The 17,783-nt window shown below is 48.3% G+C and overlaps 1 long non-coding RNA gene across 1 annotated transcript; it reads left to right on the top strand.

The window, feature by feature from the left end:
* Positions 1-233: 233 nt before the first annotated feature.
* Positions 234-11,714, top strand: LOC130709040 (uncharacterized). Its single transcript, XR_009009487.1, has 3 exons — positions 234-2,226; positions 3,560-5,740; positions 11,060-11,714. It is a non-coding gene; the product is annotated as an uncharacterized LOC130709040 (long non-coding RNA).
* The last annotated feature ends 6,069 nt before the right edge of the window (positions 11,715-17,783 follow it).

Below are 17,783 nucleotides of genomic sequence, written 5' to 3'. Positions count from 1 at the left end.
GCTGCTGACTCGCGTCGATCTGCCACAGTGGGCCCGGAGCTGAGTTTGGGATCTGGAACTGGGGAACCCGCGACTGCTCCGTGAAATAGTAAGGGTCATTTGGAGCCTTTTGGAACCTGGAAGGGAAGCGGAGAGGAGCAGAGGGTGGAAGAGAAAGTGAGATGCTCTGAGATGAGAGGGGCTTGGGTGAAGAAGACGGTGGACATTGGGGGCAGGGGGGGACGGCAGGGGGGGTGCTAGAGGATTTTTATCCTCTAGGATAACAAGGACATCTGCCAGTTTCCTTCAAAATACTTTGATTTGGATATCTCCTTCCATCTCTTCCGTATAAGTAGAGGCTGAGTAGGGGATTCTGGTGCAAGTGGTTTACTGGGGGAGTGCCTCAGGAGAAAGATGAGATGCCGTCAAAGCTGGCCTCTGGAGCACAAATTATATCCAGAGTTGGCCCGGCTCGGAGGCAAGGGGACTGGCCTTCTGTTTCCCGCAGCAGTCGGTCATTGGCAGCCCAGTGAAGGGGGCGTCTGTGAGCTCTCAGCAGCCCACACCCACAGCAGCCAGGGGATGGCCTCACGGGCTGGACGGGGCACTTTCAGCATCTACTCCGTGTTCCTCACGTTTTTCAAGGTCTCCTGAATACCCTGTGACTGTGGAAGGGGTTATAAAAATTGAGGAAAGGGATGGATTTCACTTCTGAGTTGATGAAATAATTAGCCACTGAACTAATTCCTCAAAACAAGAGTCAGGGCCACAGGTGACTATGAGACTGTGTGTGGTCTCCCCTGCTCCCACCATGTGCAAACTCCTGGAAGAGAATTGGAATCCCACAAGACTGAGAGTGGGGTTACACTGACACCAGCATAGCTAAGCCTCATGACAACCCAGCAAGTCGTGTATCCCTACTTCCCTGAAAAGAAAACCGAAGCGCAAAAAGGTGAAGATAGTGACGTTATAAATCCAAAGAAGGGTGAGGATTTTAATAAAAGCAGTGGCAGAGGAAAGAAAGGGAAGAGAAGTTCATGGTTCTTGAGCACTGTCATGGCTCCAGGCTCTATGATGCAGGCACACATGCTTCGCATGCAGTTAATCCGTGACCAACTCATTGAGTCCTGGAAACCATCCTGAGAGCGTATTACCCCAGTCTAAGGCCCAGGAAATGGAGACTTGGGGGAGGTAAGGTGTTATGACAGGCCCACTGTTTGCTGCCCAGTACCCATTCTCTCCTTCCTTATGACAGAACCCAACTTCCTTAGGTGTAACAATGTGCCTGGTTAGAAAAATTGGTGCCTAAGTTCCCACTGGCCAAACTTGGGACAACTTGAGCATTATAGCCATTTGACAGTTTGAACCCATAACATATTTCATTTTTTAAAAAATGCAATAGTCCATGTGTTAAAAGAGAGGGGATGGGGCTTCCCTGGTGGCGCAGTGGTTGAGAATCTGCCTGCCAGTGCAGGGGGCACGGGTTCGAGCCCTGGTCTGGGAAGATCCCACATGCCGCGGAGCAACTGGGCCCGTGAGCCACAACTACTGAGCCTGCGCGTCTGGAGCCTGTGCTCCGCAACAGGAGAGGCCGCGATAGTGAGAGGCCCGCGCGCTGCGATGAAGAGTGGCCCCCACTTGCCACAACTAGAGAAAGCCCTCGCGCAGAAACGAAGACCCAACACAGCCAAAAAAAAAAAGGGGGATGTAGAAAAAGGGGGGGGGGTCTTCTTTACAAAAGAATGCCAGCAAATCAGTGTGAGATTTAAAAATTGCCATCTTGTGACCCTCAGTGAATTAACTGAATCATGCAAAAATCATCAGTGGATCCTAAAGCTGTTGAGTGACAACTCCCAAGTCTCACCACAGATTTCTGAACAATCATAAAGAGAAAACTATTACATTGATGAGACCTGGAGGTCACTTCCTTAACTAAATGGCTGAACTTAGCATCACGGAGAGTGGGACAACATGACATGATGTCCCTCCCCAGGAGATGTAAGGGACACACAGTGTCTCCTTTGGAGTGTTGTTGCCAAAAATGTGACCTGAATCCAATCGTGAGGAAACAATCAGACGAATCCAGAATGTGAGACATCCTACAACTGTCCTGGACTCTTCCAGAAGGCTAATGTCATGAAAAAACGAGTTTCAAAACATGAAAGAAGCATAACAATGAGACACAGCAGTGAATCTTGATTATATCCTGGATTAAAATGACAATAACAGCAACAAAGCTATAAAAAGGTACTTGGAACAATTGGGAAAGTTTTATATATGGAATAGTGTCCTAGGTGACATTATTGAATTAAAGTTAATTTTCTTGTTTTAGGGAGATGCATTTGGAAGTATTGGGGGAGTGTCATAGTGTCTACAACCTGCACTCAAATGGTTCAGGGAAAAATGTTAGGTGAAATAGGTGAATCTAGGTGAAATATGTATATTGGAATCCATTATATCTTCCACTGTTTCTATGGGTTTGAAATTTTTCAGAATAATAATCAGGAAATAAAATTCTGCACTTGGGGAAATAAAAAATACTTCCCTCTCTGGACTCCCTTCTCCTTTGTAGCTGGAGGTGACCGTGTGACCTAGATCTGGTCAGATGGCTCTGGAGCAGTGTGGTACCCGGAGAACAGTGCAGTCAGTGCTAAAGAGAGCAGTGAGATGGGATGCAAGGCTGAGCTCTGCCTCCTCCTAGACCTGTGCCCCTCAGTTTCCTGATATAAGAGTGGTGCCAATATTACATGGAGTGCTTGCCCAGAGCGTGGACTTAGTGAACTCATTAAGCAATAGCTATTATTATTGAGAGTTGTTTTTTTTTTTTTAAATAACTTGGCAACCAGTATAGGGGGTGGGGGAGGGGGAGTTGTGTGAGCTGGCGTCTCTTAAATTGGATTCTCCAGAAGCAGAGAAGAAGAAGAAATGGGCTGGTAGAGTAGAAAAGTCAGAAAAGGAATTTGCTTTGTCCATGTTAAAAGCCAAAAGGAAGCTTTTCCTATAAGATAAAGAGACAAGGATGTCTGCTTTCACGACTTCTATTCAACACTGCACAAGAAAATGAAATAAAAGATTGGAAAGGAAGAAGTAAAATGATCTCTATTTGTGGAAGACATGATCTTGTATATAAAAATCCTAAGGAATTCACACACACACACGCGCACACACACTCAACAGAGCTAGTAAGCAAATTCAGCAAGGTTGCAGGGTATAAGAACAATATGCAAAAATCAGTTCTATTTCTATATACTCACAATAAGCAATCCAAAAATGAAATTAAGAAAACAATTCCACTTACAATAGCACCAAAAACAATAGAACACTTAGGAATAGATTTAGCCAAAGAAGTACAAGGCTTGTATCCTGGAAACTAAAAAACACCGTTGTCTAGGAAGGGGGATGGAAATGGACAGGAAAATAAAACTTGGAATAGTGGCTACATGGTTTATACATTTATCAATACTCACTAAGCCATGCACTTAACATCTCAGCATTTTACGATATGTATATTATTCCTCAGTAGAAGTTGAAAATATTTGGGATGGAGGTTTAACAACATAATGTTTTATTTCTCACTCAGGCAAAATGTGGTTGTGCGGGACATGGCATTCCCGGCCACCAGAGGCTCTACCATGCTCTTTACCTGCACATCTGAAACATGTGGCTTCCTCGGCTGACTCAGCAGGATGAGTGAGCTTCAGAGCCTAGAGAACTGAGCCCCAGCTTTCCCTGCCTCGGCAACTGTCACCCCTATTCACATCCACTGGCCATTCAGGCCCACTGCCCCTCGCACCTGCAAGAGCAGGGAAGTGCCGTCTTCTGTGAGTAGAAGGAGAAAGGAAACATCTAAACACTAGACCATCAGGCACCACCGGTGAATGAACAGCTCATTGGCCCCTTACTGTTTCCTGAGAAGGTCCATGTAAGAAAGATGTACTGATAACCGAGAAATTCCAGACGCTGAAAGATCACACTGAGACAAAATCACAATGCATTCTGTGCACAGGTGTCGTGGTGACAGCATACATGCATCTTCTGCCACACAGTAACTATGTTTCATGGATCTGTCTTACGAAGGTGTTTCCTGGGTGCTAAGATTGTCACCCAGCGACGCGGGCATGTTTGCACCTTTGAAAGCAAGTTGTTGCTGCTCGTCACTTGCCTGACTTTCCCTTTTGCGGTGTGCTGACACACGCTTCCTCTGGGCTAAAGTTTGGAGACCACTGGGGAGGAGTGGAGCCCTGACGAGAAGGGGGCTGGAGTGAAGGATGCTCTCACGCAGGAGGCTCGGGTGGGCCCACGGTCTGGGAGCCACCGAGAGGCGTCACTGAGGGGGTGGCGCCCCAGTGCTGGGGGGCATCTCCGAGTTTTCTGTGACTCTTCACCTCTGAACCTCAGGCTCCTCATCTGTAGGATGGGGGTGATTCAGCCCCTGGTAACCACCCCTACAGGCCTGGAAAAGGAGAGGAGCTGCGCGGGGCCGTTTGTAGCGTTCAGGCCGTTTGGGCTCACGCTGAGGCTTTTGCTGAGCGGACCGTGAGCTGGATGGCTTCCGGGAGGTGGAGGTGGAGGTGGAGGTGGAGGATGGGGGCGGAGGATGGGGGCAGAGCCGGCTCCACTGAAGGGGAGTGGGGTTTGCAGTGAAGGAAGGAAGGCAGAAACCTGGTTGAAGAGGAAATCTGGGAAAGGCGGTTATGATTCCAAGTGGCACATGGATAGATTTTGTTCAGTAATAGAAGGTAGGATCCTCTCTTTCTTTCCATGTAATTCGTCTTCGCTAAAGTTTGCCTCAGTCAGCAGTGCCTTTAAATTGGATTAGGTAGTTTCACGCAAAGAGTTTGTGTCTGGCCCCAAGCAGGCTCAACGAACCTCCCCCAAATCCATCCTTGGACCATCGGTAAGAACGCTTTAGAGGATAGTTGGCCAACGGTGGCCCTAGGGAAGGAAGTGGCAGGGCCCTGAGTAGGAGGAGAATGGGCTGTGGTGGGGAAAACTCCGGAAAGGCTGGTTGGGTCATGAGGACAGAGGCCTTGAATGCTGGGTCTGTCCTTCTACCCTGAGGCGTGGCAGTGGAAGACTCTGGATTTGGGGGCTGTGCTTTGGGAAGCTCTCTGCAGCCCCACAGTGGATGACATCTCTGCAGTAGCTGTGGAGATGGCTGATGACAAGGCCCATCCCCGAAGCACAGCCTGCCCTTCACCACCATCTGAATTTGAGGGGGACTGCAGCACCCTCCCCGCTGCCCCGCCCTGGCACACACTGGTGGTCCGGGGAGCCTCCTCTCTCCAGCCTTGTGCTTCCACAGGGAGGGACGGGCATTAGCGTGACACTCGGGTAGAAGTTCCTGCGGGGATTCGGCATGTGACACTGCGGCAGCTCTCTCCTCTCCTCTCTGAGGTCTGCCTGCCTGCTTGGAGCGTGTGCTTCTCCACGTGGGGGACTCAGTGCAGACAGTCTGGGTCCGTGGAGGACGGAGGCTCTTCCCATCTGCCTGCCCAGCAGGTTGGCCGCATCTCCCCTCGTGGTGTCGGTGTGGAGATGCCAGCCTGGGCTCGGAGCATCACACCTGCCCACCTCTGTCCGCCCAGCTGGAGGGAGCGAGCAGCTGTGGAAGGGCGCTCTCCCTTTCAGCACAGAGGAACTCTCCCAGAAGCCAGTCTCTCCTGGAGTCACGCTGGTCACCCCAGCCAGGGCCTGGCCCCAGGAGGTTAAACCTGCGCGATCACTCCCCAGGCCTGACGGAACCAGCCGCCGGCACCCGGTAAGCAGCCCCCTTACGGTGCCCCCCTCAAGCACGCCTTCCAGCCGCTCTTGGGACCGGGCAGCTGCGTGCATAGCGCTCGCTGCGAGCGTGCCCGGGAGGGACAGGGCGCACTGGCCGCCGGGAGCCTGCGCCCCAGCGCCTCCCCAGTACGGTCACCCCCTGTCGCGGTTCTCCCTAGGGCAGCTTGCTGCGCGTGGGCGGTCGGGGACCGTGGGTGCTGCGAGCTCAGTGGGAAGAGAGAGACGTTGGCTCAGCAAAGCCGCGTGGGCCACGGACTGCAGCGAGGCAGCCGGAGTGGATGCCGGTCAGCCTATGCGGCCTCCTGGCGAATCAGTCTCTCTTTACGTGCCCCACCCCCGCACACGCATGCACACGCAGGTACGCACGCGCAGGTACACACATGCGCACGCACGTGCCCGCCCACGGCTGTAACCTGAGCTGGGCTTCCCGCCTCCAGCACAGGCTCTGGCCCTGCTCCTGGCCCTGAGGCTCCAGCTCGGGGGCCCCGGAGCAGCCTGAGCACCGCCACGGGGGCCTCGGGGGCCAGCAGACCTGGACCTGCCCCTGCGGCCCCGCCCGCCCGTGATGTCGCCTCCCCAGCCAGGCCCACCCCCCCCACCTCACACTGCTGTGTCTTATTTTCTTCCCTCCTGAAAAGATCACTCTCTGGATCTTTGTTGCTTACTTATTTGTTTACCGTTGGTCTCCAGCCAATATCACCCACAACACACACAGTTCCCAAAATAGAAGCTTCGGAGCAGAGGGACTGCGTCTGCTTCATTCATCCCTGAATTCCCGGCACCTGGCACAGGGCCTGGGACGGGGCGGGCGCTCAAGGCATCGGTGACTGAGTCACTGACTGACTGGCTGGCTGAATGGGCTCCCCTACTGGTGAGCGAGTTGCTCCAGGTTCAGAGAGGCAAGAAACTGAGTAATTAAGAGTGAAGATTTTCATCTCAGTCCCAGCTCGGCTGCCTGTGTGGTCTCCAGCAAGTTCCTTCACCTCCCTCTGCCTCGGTTTCCCCATCTGTAAAACAGGCATAAGCACAGTACCTACCTGTAGCACTGATGTGGGATTGCATGAGTTAATACATGTCATGGACCCAAAACAATACCTGGCAAAGAGGAGACACTCAGTTATCACTAGTTATTGTTGTGCTACGCATCATCCAAAGAAGCCTGCCAGCTGAGGCTCAGACAGGGGACATGGCTTGCCTGAGGTCACACAGCAGGAAAGAGGCAGATATGAGATCTGAACCCTGGTCCAAACGTCTCAGAAGCCAGAGCCCTTTCTAGGGTCCCACCTGGCTTTGGCGCCTCCCTTGAAGCGTGGCCTGCCTGGCCCTTGGGTGCGGGGCTTGGGAGCTGGGGTGAAGGCCCGGGAAAGGGGGTGGGGGTGGGGGAGGGCAGGAGGGGCTGCTGGGGAGACCGTCCTGGTACTGGCTCCCTGCCCCACTCTCGATCCCTTCCACCCCCTGCAGCTGCACCCACTCCCCACCATGAGACTCTTACAGAGTTTTATGAATCATTAAAATGTACGCACAGACTTTAAGGAAATAACACTGGGCTGTAATAAGAGCTACAGATTGACAGGATTCCTCAGGGAGCTCAGTGGTAAACCTGGTTGCCTACTTGGCAAGATGGTTTTCCAGCCTTTTGCGTCTATTAGCAGGGGAAGGGAGGGACCGAGCGGGGAGTGCCCCGTGGGCTCTGAGCAGCCCCAGGATGCTCCTTCAGAGTGGCCTGTGCCTTTTCTGCATTCAAGGTCCCACACAGAGCAGCGGCCACACCAGAGCGTAGCGGGGGACTGTCACCTCCCTCCCATCATCTCCGTCACCCCTCTCCGCCATGCTAAACAAAATACCCTCTAAGTGGAAGCCTTGTGTTTGCATTGCAAATGGAGCTTCAAGATAGCCTCCCAGGTTTTCACCAGTGTGATAGAGAGGAACATTTTGTTTTAATTTTAGTTGCAATTCCCTGACTATTACTATATCTAAAGCTAAGCATCTTTACATTTGTGCTGGTCCTTGATATTCTTTTATCTGTGAATCACCTTCTCATATACTTGGCCCACCTTGCTTGTGTTGTTCTGTTTTGGTTTGTCCTTTTGTTACTGGTTTGCAGGAGCTTTTGTATGCTCTAGATGTCACTCCTCTTTTCCAATGCTCTATTTTCTCCCATCTACCACTTGTCTTTTAACTGTAGGTCATTTTTTGACAAACAAGTTTAAACTTTTTTCATTCAGATATCTAATTCATGCTCTTTTTTGGGTTGTAGATTTTATGTATTAGTAAGGAAGTATCTCCTACTGAACTTGTAAACAGTTTTTTAACATTTACCTTTTAAAACCATTTGCAGTTTATTTTTTATTATGCTATGGGATTATGTTGGATAGAATGTTTTCATATAAATAGCCAATTATGTAGATTTTATATATAGCCCTTATCATTTATTGAATATTTTGTTTTGGCACTGAATTTAAAAAGCCAACTTCATGATAAACTGTTTTCCATATGTACATAGTACATTGCTAGATTTGTTTCTCTATTCTTTAGCTTTTTTATAGCAACTCAACCACTGATTTGACTACTATAACTTTATCAGATATTTGGATATCTGACAAGGAAAGTCCCCTCATTGTTTTTCTCTTTTAAATTTTCTTGACCACCTCTGGAGATGTCCCTTCTCGGGGAAAGAAATCATCTTGTCATATACCATTAACGGTCTTCCTGAGATTTCAACTGGGGTTCCGTTGGATTTATCGATTAATTTATGGGAGAGCTGATATAGCTAACTCTTCTTGAAGGCCATTCAGTAAACTTTGGTAGCTTTCTTTATTTAGTATTTAAACATTTTTATGAGGTTTCTCTCTAGATATTTTATGGAATTTGCTGCTTTCAAGAATGAGTTCATTTTTCATTTCATTTTATAATTGGTTTTTGCTAGTATGTAATTAAGCTATTGATTTTTTCTATGCTGATCTTATATGTGGCTGCACTGTTAAACTCTCTTATTGGTTTTGCCAATTGATTCTCTTGAGAATTTTCCAGGTAGATCATCGTATGGTCTGCAGATAATCTCAGTTTTGTTCCTTTTTTCCAGTATTAATGACATTTTCCCTCGTATTATAGTACTGGCTAGAATCTCCAATAAAAAGGTTGAATAGCACAATGATACTAACACTGACTCTTTATTTCATTATCAAGTGGTGACGATTACTGTAGAGTCTCGATGCCCTTTATCATATTAAGAAAGAACCTAATTTGCTAGAAGCTTTGCTTTTTATCCTGAAAGTATATATGTTGAATATTTTCAAAAGTGTTTTTGTTCTCTATGAAAATAGTCATGTGATCTTTCTTGTACTCTAGAAAAGCAGTGATTTAAACCGGTAGATTTTTATTCTAAAGTTGAACACATACCTGCATTCTTGGGATGTCTCTTAATATACTGCCAAACTGAATTTGCTAATTTTTAAAAAATAAAAATCAATTTAATTTAAAATATAATACTATAAAAATGTTCTTTTCATCATAATTTAAAATTAAAAACACGGAACACATTCAATTAATAAAAACATAACATTTACATATTTTTGATATTTTTTAATGAAGGGAGAGAAACAAAAAAAGGTTAAAAACGAAAATGGAAAAAAGACACTTTCACACAAACATCTAGACACAAAGAAACTAAAAATGTGAAACTAAAGAAAAAAGACAAATTAGAGAACAAAGGCCAAGAGACTCAGAAATAAACATGTTCGGAAGACATATAGCTGGACATATAGATGAAAAATAGATAGATGTATACACAACTATAGAGAGAGATGGGGGCAGCGGGAGAGAGGAGGGAGAGAGGAAGGCAGAGCCGGGAATATACGCTGAGACTGCAGTAAGGATAGAATGATTCTTAGGCAGAGTGACCTTATGGGTAGCACCCCATCGTCTGTATGGCCCTCAGGTTTCCGTTCTATACAGCATTTTATTTGGGTGTTTTGCGCCCATGTTTATGAAGAAGATCAGCATATAGCTTTATTTTCCTGAGCTCCTCTCCTTTGTCTCTTCATCTATTGAAACATCTATTTCATTGACCAGCTGTGTTGCTTTTGTTTGTATTTTATTAATTTCTACTTTAGCTTTAATCTCATCATTCTACTTTTTTGGATTGTTTAAGTGGTTTTTAAATAATTTCTTTATTTGAAAGTTTAGTTCATTTATTTTCAATCTTTTTTGTTTTCTAATAAATGCATATAAGTCATACTTCTTCCTTTGAGTATTGCTATGGCAGAAAAACAGATTCTGTAATATGGTGCATCTGTGATTGTTCAGACATTAAATAGTTCATACATTATATATTTAAATTTTCCCTTTAATTCAAGAGCTATTAAAATGTTTTTGTTAACTTCTAGTTTTATCCTATTTCAATCAGCCTACATAATAGCAGCTCTTTGAAGTTTATTAAAATATCCTTTACGGCCTTGCATAGGTCAGTTTTTCAGAGTATTCCATTTGTGGTTAAAAGAATATATAATCTCTGCCAGTTCAGCAGAATGGTAATTAGATTAAGCTCATTACTTATTTTATTCAAATCCTCTTTTTACTTATTCATTTCTATGAGTTTTGTCAAAATTGCCCACTAAGACACTGAGGATCTAGTTTTTTTCTATTTGTAATTCTGACAGGTTTCTGTTCTATGTATTTTCAAGTTGTGCTTTAAGTGCAGTAAAATGATCATTAGTTACCCTGTGGATTGTTCCCTTTCTTCAGAATGACATACCCCTTTCTTTTATTATTAAATGCTTTGACCTTGAATTCTATTTCATCTGAATTTAATATTACCATCTTTTTTTGTCTTATTAGCATTTTCTTTCCTTCACTTTCATTTTTCCTGGATTATTTCTTTTAGATATGTTTCACATAATTTGTACTTTTATCCAACCAGAGTTTTTTTCTTTTAATTAATGAATTTAACCCACATCTATTGTGATGACTGATATTATTAGAATTGTTTGTTCCATTTTTTGTTTGTTTTTGTGTGTTATACTTTTTGTTTCTTTCTCCCCTTTCTTAACATTTTGTTATACCAACTGAATTTTCTTAAAATTTTTTTCACCCTTTAAAAATACTTAATTAAGGTTATATTTATAAAACACTATCTGTAGTTAAATCACCCCAAGTCAGACAACACGTGCTACTTCCCTCTGCTCCATTTACCAGTTCCCTAGAATTTTTATTCCGTGATCATTTTGTTTTCATTAAAGTATAAAGACATACTTTACATGCCCACATCTTAAGTGTACAACTTGATGAATTTTTCAAGGTGAACACATCCCTGCAAACAGGACCCAGAGGGGCACAGAACATCGCCAGTTCTCGACAAGCCTTTGTTGAACCTCCCATCATCGCCACCACAGGTAAACCACAGCACCACTCCCGTCACCACCGGTCAGTGCGTGAGGTCTCTCAACCTGTATGTTTGAATCACAGCGTCTGTTCCCTTGTGTACGGCTTCTCCTGCTCCACGTCACGCCTCTGAGACTCCTCCACACAGGAGCACATGGCCGTGGTGCTTTCCTCGTCCCTTCTACGGCTGTGTCACAGGTGGTCTCTTCTACGATGGTGAAATTTGTGTCGGTCCCAATGTGTGGGTGTTGCGAACTACGCCGCCGGGAACATTCTAGCACCTGTCCTTTGGAACAGGTATCTATGCATTCCTTTTGGATACACACCCAGGACAGGGCACGACTGTTTAGTATTTGAGGACACTGTCACTTTTCCATGTGGTGTATCACGTTGTTATTTAAAATGCCTTATTTTAATCAGTCAACACTCATTTACTCTTAAAAAATAGCTTTTATTGTTTTATTTGATCACCATTGTACCCTATCATTTTTATTCTTGCTAGAGCTCATCACCCAGCATTTGTTTGTTTTTAGAGAGTGTCTGTGGGCCTTAAATGTTTGGCTTCTTTCATGCCTGGAAATGTCTTTATTTTGCCTTCACAATGAATGATAGCTTTGTAATACTGAATAGTTAGGCTTCATATAAAGTTATAGGTTCCAAGTGATTTTCACCCAGAACTTTGAAGATACTGATGTAGTGTCATGCTGATCTCTTGAGGGGCCCATCAGTCTCAGCATTCCTGCATTTCTTCAGTTTGGGGGGGAATTTCCTCTATCACTTCTTGGAAAATCTCTTCCCTTCCAATCTGTCTATTCTCTCTTTCCAGAACTCCTAGTTGATGGCTTTTACAGTTTTTTACTCTGTCCTTCGTGTCGCTTGACTTTTGTTTCATGCTTTCTATTTCTTTGTACTTTTATGATAATTCCTCACTTAGGTTTCCTAGAATGTGAATATTCCATTTTTCAGCCCATCCATTGAGCTTTTGTTTTTCCTAATTTAGCAATCAAGTTTTTAATATCTTTTTTTTTTACAAAGGCAATATCCTCGTGCATCTCTCTGAAGCCATTAATTATACTTATTCAAAATTCCTGTCCTGCTCTCTCTATAAATTTGATTAGTGTTACTATTTAGAGAACACGGTGGAAAGCCTTTCTCACTACTCATATTCAGTCTCGAATCATCACGCAGATTTGCAAACAGATCTGAGCAGTTAGCGGCACTGGTGCTGAAATGGAGCCCGATCAGAGGGGCTCACGTCAGCCGTGTCTGGTGAGAATAGTGGCCCCTTCGAACCTACAGACCCTTGCCTTCCACCCTCCTTTCTCTCCCCTCCCAGGCACCCCTTCCCACTGCTCCAAAATGGTAGCTCATTTCACCCCTGGTTTACAGGTTGGCTTGGGGCCCATAAGGGAACTGGTTGGTGGGTCCTTGGGAGTCAAAGTTAGGTTGAGGTGTCCCCCCTAGGGGGAGAAAGAGGAGGAGAAAGCCAGGACGTGTGGAAATCCCTCCAAAGTCCAAGGGTTGAGCCAAGAAAATAACATCAGTTGACCCATCTGCAGAAGGATGGGGAAAAAAAGGAAAGCCCAGCATGGGCACAGGTGAACGTGGGAGGCAAGTAAGGACATCGGCCCCAGGTGGCGCCTGTGCATGCTGCTGAGTGTTCATGGCTGACCTTTCTCAGCCACCCGGGGACCTGCATGTGGGATGGGTGGGGTTGGCCCAGAGCTTCTCAGTCGGATGGACAGAAACTTGTAACCCCGCCCCACTACTGCAGGACAAGGCCCAAATGCCACTAGTTGGATTCCCAAGTCCTCCCCTTTCTGGATTTCATAAGATTCAGGTTCTGTGTCTCCTGTTTCTCTGAGACTGGGATAAATACAGTATAGTACCAAATTCACAGACTTTGTAAATGGAGAAAACTCAAGATCTTCCTCCAAGCCCAGCCTTGATATCTTTGCAACTTAGAATTTCAGTCTCATGTGTGTTATAAACAGCTTGTTTGCCAGACCTAAGAAATTCACCCACACTCCCTGGCTGGTTGAGTTTTCTTCCCTGAGTCTGTAGATATCCTTCATCACAACTTGACAAAAGAATGGTGCTTTGAGGCCTGTTTCATAGGTTTTCTATTCTACAGGTTTGCTGCCCACTACTACCATCTGTCAGATTCACAAAGCAGTAGTATGTACGCATTCCTGTTGGCTGAATTTATGTAGACGCTAATTCTTGCAGCTGTTAAAAAAGGAGAACGGCAAAAGCAGGGAGGAGCACACAGACCCCTCCTCTCAGAAAATTCTCGCTCATCACAGTTTAGAGGCAAGAACCACAAGTAATGCTGCAAGATAAGAAAATAAACAAATAAAACCACCAGGATTCTAACAACCGACAATTACTGTTCTTCCAACTTAGATACTAGAGCTTGCAGAAAGCAGCCACATTGCCAAAAACTATTACTCTGCATCTTTAACCAGCAGACGACACCTCTACATTTGAGGGATAAAGTGAATTCTTTTAGGTGAAATCATTCCTGCAAATGAATAGGAACCAAATCAGAGGCCAACGTGCAGGCTCCAGTTTTATGAGGCCATTACCAGTCCCTGCGAGGAAAAGGGAAAGAGCAGTGAGTGACACCCCACCCCACCCCGGCCCCAGGACACAGCCAGCTTTGTCACCTCCCGCTCACGTTCCTGAGACAGCCCTTCCAGGGAAACGGGGTGGCTGCACTTTGATTATTTCACAGCTGGAAAGCAGCTAAGGATGTGGCCTCAGAGCCATCATCAGCTCGTTCACTCTTGTTCTCTGAGCGCTGTCTACAACCAGCGAGCATCCCTCCGGCTCCCGTGTGCTAAAGGACACAGATGTGTTCAAGGAGAGAGCCAGAGCCTGAGACAGGAGGGGCCGAGACAAGAGGTGATCGTGCAAACCGCACCCCGAGAGCCCCCATCCTGCACCCTCGCCAGGGTGGACTTTCTGTTCTCTGCTTTCACTCCTACTTTCCGTGAGTGTCAGCCATGTGCCAGCACACACCCAGCACTGATGACACAGTGGTGACCACACGGCCTGCTCCCCGCCCTTCCGCTCTGGGGGAGGGCGTGTGCCAGACATTAATCAGAAAATCACACAAGTATAGCATTACAAATTACGGTTTGTGCAAGGGCTCTGAGAACATGTCACAGTCCGGGCTGATGGCAGAGTGTGCTCCAAAACTGTCTGCAAGGGGCCCTGGGCCCGGCTCCCAGAGGGCGTGGCGTCTCCCTGCCCAGGCCTCTGGGGAGAGGTACCATGCCATGCGGGTGGCCTGCAGCTGTGGGCTGTGGAGGGGGTCCCACGCTGCCCCATCCTTCTCCTGCCTTTTCGCCCCTCGCTCACTGTCTCCGCCCCTCCTCAGCCCCACCCCTCCCACCTTCCATTCTGCATCTCCCTTGGCCACTTAACTAAGATGTGGGCTCCAGCAGCTCACGACTTCTCTGGGCCTCAGTTTCCTTGTCTGTGTAATGGGGACAATCCAAGTAGCTCAGAGAATCAGAATGCTATCGTGCGGTTTCAATGAGTCAATACAGGCCAAGCGGCAGCACACTTTCTGTCCGTCCTTTCTTAACGTCGCTGCCTGCGCACGTGCTTTCTTGCGCAGGGCGGGGCTCTCGGTAGCCGACCAGGACATTCCTTGAGAGCAGAGCACGCCTCTGCTCTTCCGGTTCATCAGGGAGTCCACACTAGGCATTTCCGCTCTATGGAACCGTCCAGGGTTCACACCATGCGCTCATACCTGTTTCCTCCGTGAACCCGAGACGGGCTTGACCTGTTTAAGAGGAGAAATCCAGACCCGGAGCGAGGGTTGCTGAGCGGGGAGACGTCCTGCGGGGGCCGGACCCCGCGGTCCCGAGGCGCCCAGGTGCGCCGGCGCGGGCGGCGGGGACGCACCTGCGCCCAGGTGCGCGGAGAGGAAGCGCCTCGCGCCGCCCGCTTCCCGAGCGGCCACTGCCACCTGACGGCTGGCCGCAGAAGTGACGCCGGGCGGGCCCCCCACGCGGGGGCGTCCTTAAGGCGCTGCTCGGCAGGCGGACGCGCCTCGGAACGCGCGGAATCCCGTCAGGAATCCTCCAGCGGTGCCAGGCCCCGGGCCCTGCTGCGCGGGCGCTGAGAGACGAGCGCGCCTGCGGCAGAGGAATCACCTCCGGGAACCGACCGCGGAGAGCGCAGCCGGTCCGCCCAGCGGCCGGCGAGCCCTGGTCCCGCGCTGCGCTCCAATCCGCCGCTCGCTCCGGCTGACAGCGGCTCTGCATCTGAGGCCGAACCCTTCCCGGCCCAGTTGTCCAAGAATCCCCCGGGCCGTGCGGGAACGGCACCTTCCGGGCCCGAAGCCGACATCTCCCCGCGGGGACCCGGGGCTGGCGCGGTGGGCAGGCCGCCCCCAGCGGGCTCCGCCCTCCCCGCGGAGTTACCTTCGGGGCCTGGGCCGCCCTTCCCGCTGGGACCTGAGGGAGGCCACGCGCTGTCGGCGAGAGGCTCTGCTTTCAATAACAGCAGAGAGTCCTGCGCCCCTTCCCTGGAGGGCTGGGGGCCGCGGTGCGAATGTGCCACCATCCCCTCATGACTCTCTTTACTAAGGACTCTGGAGCGTAGGCATTTCCAAGGCAAAGAAACTGTTGACACCTTTTCTAAAAAAAAAGAAAGCAGTCGGACCTGCCGCCCTGCCTTCCGTTTATGTAACTTAAACTCAGAAGGTTCCGCCTGAACAGGCATTTCCATGACTCAGACCTCCCCCCTACCTTTCCCGGCTGCTTTCTGGAAAGATCAACGCCAGGAAACAGGCGGGGGTGTGCAGCTCTCCCTTCACTTGAGAGGCCCAGCCTGACCCTCTGCTGCCTCCATGCCTGGGGGGAGAGTGAGTCTCTGCTCCAGCGGGACCTGAATCCCACTCTGGTGGGTCCCTTGGCTCAGGGGAGCCGTGCTGGGCTGACCAAAGGCTCCTCCACGTGCGGAAAACAGGGAAAGAAGCACAGCAAAGTCTGAACGTCTCAGAACACCCGGAGTGCCGCCCGAAGAAATGGTCCATTCGAGCCCCGTGCACAGGGGAAAGGAAAAGAGAGCCCACCGAGAAAGAGAGGTCCCCTTCTGCTACCTTCTGAAATCCTTGTTTTCTTTCCCCGTGGGAGACTGTTGGCAAAAGTAGCCCCGGTTTTGTCCCCTCCCTGTGTGCATGTCCTCGGTGATGGGACTGCAGCCCGTCCTGTCACGAGGAGGGCAGGGTACCTCCCTCTGGCCCTTTGGTCGACAGGAAGTCGCAAAAGAGAAGGTGTTCTGGTTCCCAGCCAAGGCCTCCGGAGGCCTTGCATGTTTCCTGTCTCTCAGAGATCTCTGGGCCTGCCTGCTGCAGCATGAGTCACCCAGCTGTCCCAGCTGAATCTCCGGATGTGCTAGGAAGCTGCACGGAGAGGAGTGAGGCCGCCCATTGATTCAGGGCTGACTCACAGCTGACACGGCAGCAAGCCCTGCAGAGCCCAGCTCAGAAGGGCAGAACCCTGCCACCTCAGGTCACGAGCAACACTGAGGGTTGTTGATGAAGGATGGTTCCTTACGCAGCAACAGCTAACTGACACACCCACTGCCTTTGTTTTTCTGCCCATCCTGGACCCACTCAAGGTCACCCAGCTGGGTAGCCACGTCTCTGGGTTATTCCCCCACTCTCTGCCCTCTGGGGCTCGGTGATAGGAAAGCAGCCTCCCACTAAGGAAACTTTACAAACACTGGGTGTCCGCGGAGGCCGGGCTGGTGAGCCCTCTGCACTGAGGGGCAGCAGGAGGCTGCTGCCCAGTCTCCGGTTTTTTCCTGAACATTTTCCTCCTTCTCTTTGAGACAACTGCTCTGTGAGATGGCGGATTGGCTTCCTGCAATGGCTTCCATTCACTAACCTCCTAGGGTGGACTCACCTTTTCCTCCTGGAGCATTTCTTCAAGGATTAGCTCCTCATTTGGGTGAAGGGGAGCCTCAAATAACTTCTTGAGAAATGCTCTGTGCAGGGTCAAACTCCTGAGTCCTTCCACGTCTGAAAACACCTTTACTTTGCCTTTAAACATTGGCTTGTTCTAGATGTCTAGGTGCAAAATTAATGTTCCTCACAAATTTAGAGGTGGTGTTCCTTTTCCCCCCAGCACCCAGAGTTACTGGTGAGGCATCTGATGCCAAATGCATCCACCCTGCACCCACCTTTTTTGGAAGCTCGTAGGATATTTCCATTATTCTTGATATTCTGAAATTTTGTGCTGCTGTCATGTGGGTCTTTTTGATCCATTATGCTGGGCACTCAGAGGGCCCTTCTGGCCTGAAGGCTCATGTGCTGGGAAGTTGTCTTCTATTATTACTATTATTTTCCTATTTCTGTCCCTTTTTCTCTGTCTATATTTTTGGAGCTTCTATTGGACAGACATTGTAACCTCATGGATTGATTTTTTTGGTTTCTTCTTTCATATTTTCTGTCTCTTTATTGTGCCATATTGTGGGAAATTTTCTTATACATAGACACGTGCGTATACATAGACATATATAAGTGTAGATAATAATTATGTAATATTATATATAATTCATATCATACTTATAATATACATAATAATTTATATTATGTACAATATTTTTATATATAAATA

The sequence above is a fragment of the Balaenoptera acutorostrata genome, chromosome 10, assembly GCF_949987535.1.
Source record: "Balaenoptera acutorostrata chromosome 10, mBalAcu1.1, whole genome shotgun sequence".
NCBI lineage: Eukaryota > Metazoa > Chordata > Mammalia > Artiodactyla > Balaenopteridae > Balaenoptera > Balaenoptera acutorostrata.
The sequence above is the reverse complement of the archived record's forward strand: the minus strand, read 5'-3'. Positions and strand labels throughout refer to the sequence as shown.